Source organism: Bos taurus, chromosome 13 (assembly GCF_002263795.3).
Source record: "Bos taurus isolate L1 Dominette 01449 registration number 42190680 breed Hereford chromosome 13, ARS-UCD2.0, whole genome shotgun sequence".
Lineage (NCBI taxonomy): Eukaryota > Metazoa > Chordata > Mammalia > Artiodactyla > Bovidae > Bos > Bos taurus.
Genome location: NC_037340.1, coordinates 38,631,657 through 38,643,933, shown reverse-complemented (window position 1 = coordinate 38,643,933; position 12,277 = coordinate 38,631,657). Strand labels below are relative to the sequence as shown.

Here is a 12,277-nt window from a genome sequence, read left to right as displayed (position 1 = left end):
GTGGGGGTCTTCTTCACCACCCGAAATACCATCCTCTACTCTCTTCCTGTGTGCATGGCTTCTGACAAGAAGCCCTGCTGATGCCTGTCCTTATTCCTCTCTAGGTAGTGATGCTTCATCTCTAAATTGAAAAACTTTCCAGTATAACACCTTCCTCTTAAAGCAGATACCCTCTTTATGGAACTCATAAAATTCTCAGTGGGGTAAACCTGAACAACACATGCAATACAAGCCAATTAATGAGGCTCAGATAGATGGCACGGGGTCACAGAAGCATCTGTGAAGGGGTCTTGCCTGACTGCTGCATTGCAATGCTTAAAATAATTCCACGGCTTGCAAGAAAAGCGGGCTGTAAATGAATCTGACTGCTGATAAATGCCCCCAACTGACAGACAGCTCAGCATGTCCAGCTGGTATCTGATGCAGGGATAATCCACTCCCATCCCCCTCAGGAGGCTCCTCTGTCAGGTGTGCGGGTCAGGACTTGGAACCACTTAACCGCCAAACACTTGCCAGACAAACCCGAAAAAAAAAAACCCAAAAAAAAACCCACTGAGATAAAAGTAGAGAATGCTTACTGCTTGCTTCTGGCCATTTGTCAGCTTCACAGAAAGAATGGTTGAAAATTATTATGAACCCAATAAAACAGAAGGCTATCTATGGTGGTTTTAGGGATAATGAACCAACTGGGAAACTCATAGTACAGAAAATTGTCCTTTCAGTCAACTCATTGATTCAGGGAACAAATATTTTAAGACAATGCTGCTGGGAATTCCCTGGAGGGCCAATGGTTTCATTGCCAGGGCTCAGAATTTATCCCTGGTCAGGGAACTAAGAGTCCACAAGCCACTCAGCACAGCACCCGCCCGCCCCCCCCAAAAAAGATGATGCCTCCTAAATTTATCCATCATCCACTCTGAACTGGATTCAGTCTGCATTTGACCCCTTGAAGGATGGGCTTCCACCTGCTCCAGGTGGCCTAGTGCAAGAGCCTTGTCTCTGCTGCAGAAAGTAGCTGCCAGTGGCTCTGCTGTCTCCCCAAGCCCTGCAGCCTTGGTCACATGGCCCATCAGAAATCGACAGTGCAGGGGGGCGGCTGGCGTTCTAAGCAGGACTCACGCTCAGAGGCAGGGCGCCAGGGGCTTCATTAACCACACCCTGGCAACGGGCCATATGCTATGGATGTCAGAAGTAGGCCTTCAGGGGCAAATCAGTGATTTGTTCATCCGCATCATGGGTTCTCACCAGTGACACGAGGGGCCTTCATGAAATATGGAGTGGTCACAGTATTAGCAACATAAACAGAATGTAAAAGTCCACCTGCTGCATAGCTTCCATGCCTGGGAACCTGGCCCAGGCTCCTGCGCCCATGGGCAGGGCTGTGTACTCTGGTGGGACACAGACCCAGGGTCCCACGCAGACCCTACAGGTAACAGTTCCTTGTGTCTGCCTATTACCAGGTCTCTCTATAATCAATCCCGTGGAGCCTCTGGTCTGATGGCTGTTCCCATCTCATGTTGCAGAAGGGTTATGGGGTGGAATACCTAATGCTCACCCACCTCAAACATCCTGGACCTGATTATCACCCGCCAGAAAGAATCTGAGCATTGTCACAGCCAGGTTGATTAGGTCAGTTCCCGGCAGTGGTTTATCCATCTTCCCTCCTGTCCATCAGACGGTCGGTGTCACACATAAATCAGAGAGTAATCATTTAAAATTTCATCTTTAATATCTGTTCTTTTTAAAAAAAGAAAAGGGCGGGGGGGCTTCGAGTTTCAGACTCCCTAGAAAATTACAGACTGGAGAGGCCAATTACAATCATTGCCTCAGCTGGGACATGCGTCACGTGGCTCCAGAGCATCGTTGGAGAGCGGAGAACAGGCGGGGTGACTCACTGTCACGCGCTGTGCAATGGAGCCTGTTCCACACAGGGGACAAAGCGGCACCTGCCCAGCAGCATTAACCAAGTACCATCGCCATAGCAACTGTTGTCAGGCCAACAGACCTTTTCAAAGCAATCAAAGAAAATGTAAATCAAGGAAGCTTTCTGGACTCAAAAGTGGAGGAATAGGGCCCCCGGCTCACTCCTGGATTGACTTCATAAGGGAGTGCTCATTATGGGTGAAGTGATTTAGCAGCAGCAGCAGCAGAGGCATTATGGGTTTAACTCTGAGAGCCAACTGGACATTTCTTTAACATTGAAGAAACGCCCCTGACATAAAGCCTGGGGTCTCACCAGCTTTCCCCCCGTCCCTCATAGGCCATCCTAATAGATGGTAGAGTTGAACACAGAGAAAGGAGCAGTCCTAAGAAGTCAAAGGACAGGGAGGCAAGGAGAAGATCTGTGTCTGGAGGAGCTTACTGACTCCAAGTGCAAAGCACACTAAAAAGAAATGAAATCAGTTCTCTATGGGGTCCCCCAGAGTGAGCAGGGGAGAAGAGGGATGACGAGATGGAGGGGCAGGACACAGGGAGGTCAAGACGGAAAATGAGTACGACACCAAATGGGTAAAAAATGCTGTCTCCCACGGTGGGAAACAGTGCATCTCCACATCAAGCATAAAGATAACATTCATTGCAAATTCTGAGAGCTTATTTCTCACATACTTTTCAGATCTCCTTTCACAGCAGATCACAGGTACAATATGGCCTCAGCTGTAATCAAGTCTCAAAATATAAATTCCTTGAAGAGAGTGTGCAGAAAACAGCAAGCATTAGAACTCCAAAGATACCTCATGTCTAGTGAGACGAGGTCACAAGTAGGCAGTGGGTTCACCTAGAAGACTCATGTTCCAAACAAAGAACAATTTCTGGGCAGTAAAGTTAGAGATGAGTGGAGGTGTTAACAGCCCACCCAGCACCTGGAAACCTCTTAGTCAGCTCTATCTCCTGCAGTCAGGTGACGGGCTTGGTGCACCTGGGGAGGCCAGCCAAGGTGGGGCTCCAGGCATTCTTGGACCCCTCCCACCTGCAGCTGCAGACACCAGAGTCCTCCGCCACCGACAGGCCGTCTCTCACCACTGCCTTCTCTGCCGTCCCATCTTGATCGCACTGACATCTGGGTTCTGAGCACCTCTTGGTTTCAAAGTCTTTTCTGTGCCTTTCTGTCATACTTCCACTCAAAAGGCTCTCATAGCATTTCAAAAATCTGGGGAAAACCTGCACTCATCACTTACGACCCATGAGACAGGAGCATCAGGATGCAGGGTTGTAGAACCCACCCCCGCCTCCTCCTCACCAAGGACACTGTAGGAGAAGCTCACACTCGTGCATCCTGTACGGAGAGCAGAGGTTTAATTTTTAAAAAGAAGCAATTTTAGTTCTCAAATCAGTGTTGAAGACTTTGGCAGAGCAGACACTCCTGAGCTGTGCCCTTGTCTGTGGATGGATTTGGATAACAGCCTAGCAAAGTCAAGGGAAGAGGAGAATAAGAGGGTGTTCAGGATCTGCTCCTCCACCAGACTCAGCCCCCAGTTTTCCACCCTCCCCTCAGGTTCCTCTGAGACAGGCGTCTGTGGGAGGTTCTGATACTTAACGTCTTCATTAAGCGGTGCTGGAGGCACATCTGGGGCACAGGGCACCCCCCCCGACTCAGCAGCATCACCTTGGGTGGGTCCTCCCAGGTGACACCAGAGCACCAGGTGGATAATGGGGACCCTTAGCCAGTCTCAGTTACCCTCCCCTAATCCCATGTCCAGTATCCTGGATGACAGAAAACAGAGAAAAACAAAACCCAACAGTAAAACAAACCAGGAACCACTCATCACTGAAATGTTCCCTAAGTCATTGGCACTGCAGAGACAACATGGGCTCTTCAGCAACAGGTTTGCAAGTCAGGGCTCCGTTCACAAAAAAGGCAGCCCTCTTCCCTCTTGGGAAAAGAGCTGCGCGTGTTTTCTTTAGGTTCACAGAAGAGCACACTGAAGCCTCAAACATTTAAGTGCACAAGGATTGTGAAAGGCTGTACAATTCTTGAACTCAGGCAAAGAAAGCAGAAGCTCCCAAGAAGAAAATATTTACTTGACCATCAAGGTCACCTGCCCAATTTCTTACAGCAATTAGGAATTAATCCACTTTTTTTTTCAGTGAGGCATACTCCCAATAAACAAAACTTCTGTCTTTTTCCAACACTCTTTAATCTATTGAATTGGCAAAAATCCACACTGATACGCAGAGCCCAGTGCTAGAGAAACAGCACCTGCTAATGACCTGAGGAGGAGCCTCTTGATAAAAGCAGCATACCCTGACCGTGTGTCCAGAGGCTACAGGTCTGGGAGCTTACACCAAGAATCAACCCAGGTACAGAGCAAGACTGAGGACACAATGCACCTCCCCAGCACTGCCCTTGAGAGGACAGGCTAGGATATAACTTAAATGCCCAGCAAGAGGCAGTTAGCTAAACAGACTCGGCTACCTCTCATGGTGAAAACAGGAGGCACTCGTTAAAACTGAGGTTGAAGAGATGATTTGAAGATATGCAAAAATGTCTGTATCATTAGGAAAAATTAGGTTATGAAACAGTGCAGTGTGATCCTATTTGGTAAATTTATACGCAGATATAGAGGGGGTGTACATGCCCTACAGAGGAATGAGGGGAAGTATGACCCAGAAAACAGACTGACAGTACTTTTGTGCTATGAAGTGAGTGTAGTAAAAGTCACTCAGTAGTGTCCGACTCTTTGCAACCCCATGGACTGTCGCCTGCCAGGCTCCTATGTCCATGGAATTCTCTAGTCAAGAATACTGGAGTGGGTTGCCACTTCCAGATCTTCAGGGGATCTTCCCAACCCAGGGATTGAACCCAGGTCTCCTGCATTGTAGGTGGATTCTTTACCATCTGAGCTACAATGCCAGGTTCCCATGGAGGGGAGAATTAAAAGGTGATTTTATTTTCTTCTTTGAAAAGATAAGATTGAGTATCATCACTGATTTCAAAAGAAGAGTGTTTGAATAAAATGCTCCCACCGTGCACTCAGCAAGGACGAACCTGTCCTCTGTTACATCTGAGCAGCCGCCCTGCAACCTCCTAGGACACGATTCACTATGTGGTACCCACACTCAGGAAGCATCCTGTTTAAGCTCACAATGGGAAGGCAGGATGGATCTTACCGACCGGAAGGGACACCTGGGATGGTGCGAAGGCCAGCCTTCAAGATTCCCTAGGACCTTGTGACCTTGTGAAGCCACACTGCACAGGGCTAACCAGTGTAACCACAGGACACCACAGAGATGACAGTGTGTGACTTCAAAGGCCAGGGCTCTAGGGAAGCCAGCTGTCATGTTGGGAAGACATCTGAGTAGCCCTGTCCATGTGGCAAAAAAACTGAGGCCTCTGGCTAACAGCCAGCACCAGCTTGCCAACCCCAAGGGCTATGCAGGAGACGGGCCCTGCCGACACAGTGGCTGCGACCTAACCAGAGTTCCCTCCCTGGCAGAACCATCCAGCTCCATGGTCCACATTCCTGACTCACAGAAACAGTATGAAAAACGTCTATTGTTGTGTCAAGCCGCTGAGTTTGGGGTAGTTCTCTGCACAGCACTAGATAATGAACACAGATGCTGTCTGGCTTAAAGCATGACCCCCGTGATCCAGGCAGGCTTCACTTCGCAGGGGCAGGGGGGCCATCACCCACATGGCTGCAAGGTGTGTCCCTGGAAACAGGGGTGGGGACTTTTTTCTGCCACCGGGGTCCAGGGCTCCACCAGTGACCTGGGAGGCCAGCCAGCTTCCAACAGTGCTTGGTGAACACTCTAAATGGGACAGTAGAGGACGGGACACCAACCCCACCCCCCGAGGAGACAGCATTTGAGCTTATCAACAAAGAGACCTCTGAATCAACCTGGGCTCTGAATCAATCAAGATCACACATGTGGCCCCAAACTGCAGGCCCAGCCCCCAGCAGCACCAACCAGCTTCCACAATGTAACACTCAAAATCGTGCCTGCCACCCAACAACTCCTCATGTGAACTGTTCGCTCATCTGGACTTCCGATTTCTGCTCCAAGTCATTCTACAAGTAAGATTATTTTTAACTCTCAATGTTATGACCATTTTTTAAGTGACTTGGGTTAACTGCCCTCTCTATGTAAATGCTACAAGCACAAGCAGTTTGTAATTTAAACAGCATTTTTTCCACTCCCTGCCCTACTCTTTCCTTTTTTTTTTTTTCCTTTCTGTCATAAACTTTTGGTAAGGATCTCAGGGTTGTCAGTTATTTTAAACACTGCAATGCAAACAACCACTGGAAGTCGAGACAACTCAGGCTTCCAAGTCAATAAAATTATTATTGCTCAGAATAGTGCAATAGTTTCCGTATATATCACCAAATCACTAAACTGGCAAAAAAGAAAAAAGAAATCACCAAAGTAGGAAAGAAGTACCTCTGATATAAATCCATGGAGAAAAACAGAAATTGAGCAATGCAAATACAGGAAAAAAGCAAACCTGAGAAATTTAATTTGGTGACTTAGGAAGAGAAACTAAAGGGACTTCCCTGGTGGTCCAGTGGCTAAGACTTCGAGCTCCAGTGCAGGGGGCTTGGATTCAATTCCTGGTGAGGCATATAGATTCCACATGCTGCAGTTAAGACCTGGTGCAGCCAAATAAATATTAAAAAAAAAAGAACATAAAGCGATTCATTTTTTTAAAAAAGAGAAACTAGGCATCTTCTCCCCTTTACTACCAATATTTTTGAAAAAGGGACTCTGTAATGGTTAGTATCAGAATAGAATATAGCAAAATGTTTTCATAATGAAGTCTAAACAGAAAAATATCTCCATGTAAGGTTTTATTATCATCTTGGACAGATTTTTTTTTTAATGGAGAAAAATGATCAGATAAATGTTGCCAGGCAGTTTGGCAGGACCCTTGGCTGAAAAACACTCTAGTCCACTCAGCCCTCAAAGCCTCCTGTACTGACCTCCCTGGATGCAAGCTGGAAATGCTGCTTCTCCTGCCCTGAAAAGTAAGGCTTCTAAGGGTCGATTCAGATGTGACCCAGATTTTAAAGAGCTAAAGTTCTGAGACAGAGGAGTGACAGCATTTCAGAGGAACTTACTCTCACCCTCCTCATCAACCGGGACAGACGTTATTCTGCAGAGTTAGACTCGGAAACTTGACAAGAAGTTAAGACCTCTAGATCCTTCCCTTTTTATTACATAAGAGTCGAAACCTGCAAAGAATTAAGTCCCTCCCACTCCTTCCCCCAATAACATGTGGAAATGAGTAACAAGCACAAAATAATATATGACTCATAGACATTATCTACCATGTAGCATTGATTTGTAGCATTTTTCACACCAGAAAAGGTTTGACATTTTATTAACCATAAGGTGCTTGCTGCTGCTGCTGCTGCTAAGTCGCTTCAGTCGTGTCCAACTCTGTGCGACCCCAGAGACGGCAGCCAACCAGGATCCCCCGTCCCTGGGATTCTTCAGGCAAGAACAATGGAGTGGGCTGCCATTTCCTTCTCCAATGCATGAAAGTGAAAAGTGAAAGTGAAGTCGCTCAGTCGTGTCCGACTCTTTGTGACCCCATGGACCATAGCCTACCAGGCTCCTCCGTCCATAGGATTTTCCAGGCAAGAGTACTGCTTAGGTGAATACAAAAAAAAAAAAAGTTGATCCATTGACCTCAAATGGTTTAAAACATCACATAAAAACAAAAATCACACTAACGTTTAAGAAAACCTCAGAATTCCAGTTTAGGACTTGAATATCCCGGACAGATTAACCTGTGTGGTGGCTGCCGGTTAACACTCGCAGGTGATGACAGCACCGTGGACAGCGGGCAGCACTCCCTGCGGACACATGACATCTGGTGACTTGTACGCTGTCTGTCGAGTCACTCATCGGACAAGCAGCTGCTGAGCACCGACCACACACCTGACAAGCATCATGCTTAGTGCCCGCAATAGTGAGAAGCTTCAGACAGGACCCGCTGGTGGCAGAAGACGCTCACCTCTTGGCTCAGAAGCAAGAAGCATCTATACCGAGGAACCATGAGGATGGGCTGAGCAGCACCTGTCTGTCCTCTCACAACAGGTGTTTTCTGTATGATTGTAATGACACACCCCAGTCGGCCCACGTATCGATTAAAGGATTACAGACTACAGGATTCACCATGACCACTTCTGCTAACAATGTGATGCTTACATACTAAGTTTAACCAACGGAGTTCCGCCACCAACCCAAAAGTTTTTAAGGGCAGGGAAGACGACTCATATAGTCTAAAAGAATAACAAATCTTTAAAAGAATCCTTGTATACTCAGAGGCTTTTTCTGAACCTAAAATTCTTTACAATACAGAGTTATAATATTATTTTACAAACACTGCTATCAAATAGCAACTTAGGAAGTTTATTTTGGCCCAAACACAGAAGCAAATCTTCTTTTTTTCCCCCAAAGTTAGTATTGGTAAGCTTTTCTATGAACGCCCAAATTCAAAGAACCACAAATGATCACTGATTATTTTAACTGTGGCATGTGAACCAAGCTCACACCCAAGTCTGAAGTCAGGACTTTATACAAAGATACAAAAGTTGCAAAAGCATAACTGGCTCATATGCTTTCTAAATAGGATGACTATTTTCTTTCTAATTTTGCCAATGTTAAAACAGTGGTAACTTGACTTCCAATTTTTGGAAGCCATCCTGCAAGGTAGTTTGACATTGGGAAAGCTCTGGAGTGCCCTGCTGACTGTAAGTTGAAAGGTTCATGCCTACTGGTGAAGCTCTTCCAGTTCATGTTTCCTCCAGGCAAACCTCCTCCTCAGCAAAGCCTTCTTGGCAACCTTGTTACTCTCTAGGACCAGGTTCTGTAGGAAGGGCTGCTCTGCTCCCACTGCCCCCACCTTTTTTTAATGTAGAAATAAATGTCCTGCAAGTCATCAGAAATTAAATAAGCAAATGTAGTCATGCCAAAATCTTCCTACTAAAACATCTGTTCTAACAACAACCAATTAAAGTGATGACAGAGTCAATAAAAAATAGAACAGATGACCATGCTGGTGCTGTTTTTAATGCTTTGCGCCATGAACAGCTCAGGAGTGAGGGGTTCAGCTTCCTCAGGCTTCAGCCTCTCAGATGCAGTCAAAGCTTTGAGAGGAGCATAACTCAAGAGTGCCATCAGCCAAAAACATGATGCTGTTCCACACTGATCGAGATGGGCAAAGGCCTTGGGAAACGATGGAAGGGAGGCCATCGACAGGGTATTCTTCGTTCATCACAAGGATCAATTAAAACCTCTCCATGACCCTAGATTCTTTACAACTGCTATGTTTTAAACATTTTTCATCAAGTGTTCTCAATTAAACAGGCTGTGAAAATAAATATGAGAATAACATTTAAACTGTAGAGACCAAGGTCTCAGAATGAAATACTGGAGAAGAGAGGAGCCCCCAGCCCAAGGACGTCTGTGAAGGGGCAGCCTCTCCATCCTGCCTCCCTTCCTCCCACCAAGGAAAGCGCCGCCCGGGCTCTGCGGGTTCCAGTTTGTCTACACTGTGGAGACGTCTGTGTGTAGACGTCTGTCTACACTGTGGAAGAAGGCTAACCATGGAAAGACAAGGATCTCTGGTCTCCACGCTTGTGAGGATGTCATCACTTCCAGCCCAGACTCTGCAGCGCTGGGCCCCATCACAAGCATCATCAGGAGCACATGGACGCCCCCTGACTCATGGCGGCCTAAGTAAACAGGGAGAATGGGTCACCCGGGCGAGGGGGAGTGTGGTCACATGCTGGCCACTGGTGCTGTTTCACTATAACCGAGATGCTGGGGAACGGGCCCTGGTTACCCGTGAGAAGCAGGAGGCTGAGGAAGGCGGGCAGGTCCCCAGGGCCCAGTCACTGACAGATGCTGACCATGACCAGGAAAAGGACTGCAGCCAAAGAGACACCAGAGCTTCTGAGAAAGACCGTCTGGCCTCTGTGAGGGCCTGGGCTCAAAGGTCAGAGGGAGCCGCTGGCCTGCAAGGGGTAGCAGCACCATGGACAGACCCCGTGGGGCACAGCAACCCTACCCACCAATACCTGAGTCCAGAGCTTCCGGCCCGGGCTCCTTGGAGGTGGTCTTGGGCACCACCTCCCCACCATTTCTCGCAGATATAGCGCTGCTGCTAAATCGCTTCAGTCGTGTCTGACCCCGTGCAACCCCACAGACAGCAGCCCACCAGGCTTCCCCGTCCCTGGGATTCTCCAGGCAAGGACACTGGAGTGGGTAGATATAGCGCTAAACACCCCCAAAGACTTGCCCCTGCCTGGTCCCCACACCACACAGTGGCCCGTCTGGGTGTCAGATAGCCTTGGGGATGCAATCATATGCCTACCAAGGAGTCCCCCACTAAGTCTGCAATCAAGCGGTCCACGGTGTCCCCTTCCCTGATGGCTAGAGAGGCTCAAGCCAAGACACGTGGCGGGTTGCACGCTGCAGAGACCCCTCTCCTAGGGAGACTCTCACCACCTCTGAGAAGCTCATCAGCCAGAACCAAGGGAAACAAACATCCAAGACCTGCAGCTGCAAAAATGGTCAATTCAATCACAGTAAAGCTGAAAAGAAAACCTTCTGGTGACCTCATATTCAACTATCAAAAAGAGAGCCAGAAAAATCCGGGAAAGGGCAAGTGAAAGAAGCTATTTAAGTTTCCTCCTAAAAGAGCAGTGAGTGGCTCAGAAGAGCTCGTGGTCCACGTGAAAATGAGAACTCTGCAGCTCGCTCTGCTCAGCAGCTCCAGACCCAGAAGAGCACCCACCCAGAGCCACAGCTCGTAACAATCAGGGGAGGGCTCGGCTTCTGCGACACTGACCAGGACAGCCGGAGCAGGGGCCGCCACCAGCCCTCTGCTGGGCCACACACAGGACGGGCCCTGCAACAGGTGAGGGTCAAGGTGACCCAACAACAGGGCCCCCGGTGTCCCCCACCTCTGAACAACACAGAGTGTGGCCGTCATGCTTCAGGGCTGACGGGCTCACTCCAAAGTCCTCGACGAAAACATAACTGCCTGCTCTTCCTCAGAGCTGTTACGAACTGACCTCACAGTTTACCATGTATGTATTTAACACGCTGGCATCTCATAAACAGAAACTCAAGAAAATCCGAGACTCGGAACAGCTTGCCAGAACAGCGCGTATAGTCAGGTACCATGGAACGCTCCTGGCTACAGCAAGATCCCAAAATGTGCTTTTTACGTTTCAAAACATAATTCAAAAATAGATAATAAAATCTTGTCCTACAGATATCTGTTATCTGAGAAAATGTAAACACATGGACAAACATATGTTGTTCGATTCAACAGGATTACAAGAGCCACGCACAGGCACGTGTAACATCTTCAAGGAGCTATGTGGAACACGATGCTCCTTGTTTCTTTATGAAACAAGAATTGGCTGGGACTTCCCGGGTGGTCCAGTGGCTAAGACTCTGCACTCCCAATGCAGGGGGCCCAGGCTCGATTCCTGGTCAGGGAACTAGATCCCACATGCTGCAACTAAATGTCCTGCACACCACAACGAAGATCGAAGATCCCAAGTGCCACAACCAAGACCTGGTGCAGCCAAATAAATATTAAAAATAATAATAATAACCAGCAGCCTCAGACTAAAGGTAGTACCTGTCACATTGTGCAGTATTCTAGTAAGTTGCCCTGGGCAGTTTCACACCTATGCGGACCTCTTACTTGGGACGTGCAAGCAATCCCAGCCTGCCGAGGGTGGGTCAGTGACTGTGCGGGTGCCAGAGATGGGGCAGCAAGGAGATGGGGGCAAGGAGACCCCTCCAGAAGCAGAGGCACAGGCAGCCCCTACCTCGTGGGGAAAGGAGAGGGCACTTGGGTCAAAGGGCACCAGAGCCCCAGGACTGCTGGAAGCTTTCTGTGGAAACCTGGTGGAGTCAGACCCCATTGGGCAAGAAAACTGATTTGAAGCAACGACAACCAGCTGGCATTTTGAACGCAGAAGACAGGTCAGTGTAGGGACAAACGGTGGATCTTTGTCACAATTATTGAGGATGAGCCAAACACCTGGCAGGGCAAATAGTGATGCCCTTATTCCTCGGACAAATGTTTGCTAAAGCTCCTACTACGTGCTGGGGAGGTGTTCACCTTAAAGGGGCACCTATATCCTTTCACGTGCATCCTTTCCAATGACCTAGGAAGGCAACTGCCGTGGGTGAGAGCCACACCCCACTCACTGAGCCCAGCACCTCCCCTCTGCCTGCCCCCCAGGGACCTCGCTCTGGGGAGGCCCTCCCGAGCCCCTGGACCACCTTTGAGCATCACAGTTCC

At 48.3% G+C, this 12,277-nt stretch overlaps 1 protein-coding gene and 1 non-coding gene across 4 annotated transcripts in view; one reads left to right on the top strand and one right to left on the bottom strand.

Annotated features, from left to right (window-relative positions):
• The window catches only part of DTD1 (D-aminoacyl-tRNA deacylase 1), a 121,174-nt gene that overhangs the window by 70,834 nt on the left and 38,063 nt on the right, over window positions 1-12,277 (bottom strand). The gene's annotated exons all lie outside the window — the stretch shown is intronic.
• TRNAG-CCC (transfer RNA glycine (anticodon CCC)) lies at window positions 11,390-11,462 on the top strand. The gene has a single exon. It is a non-coding gene; the product is annotated as a tRNA-Gly (tRNA).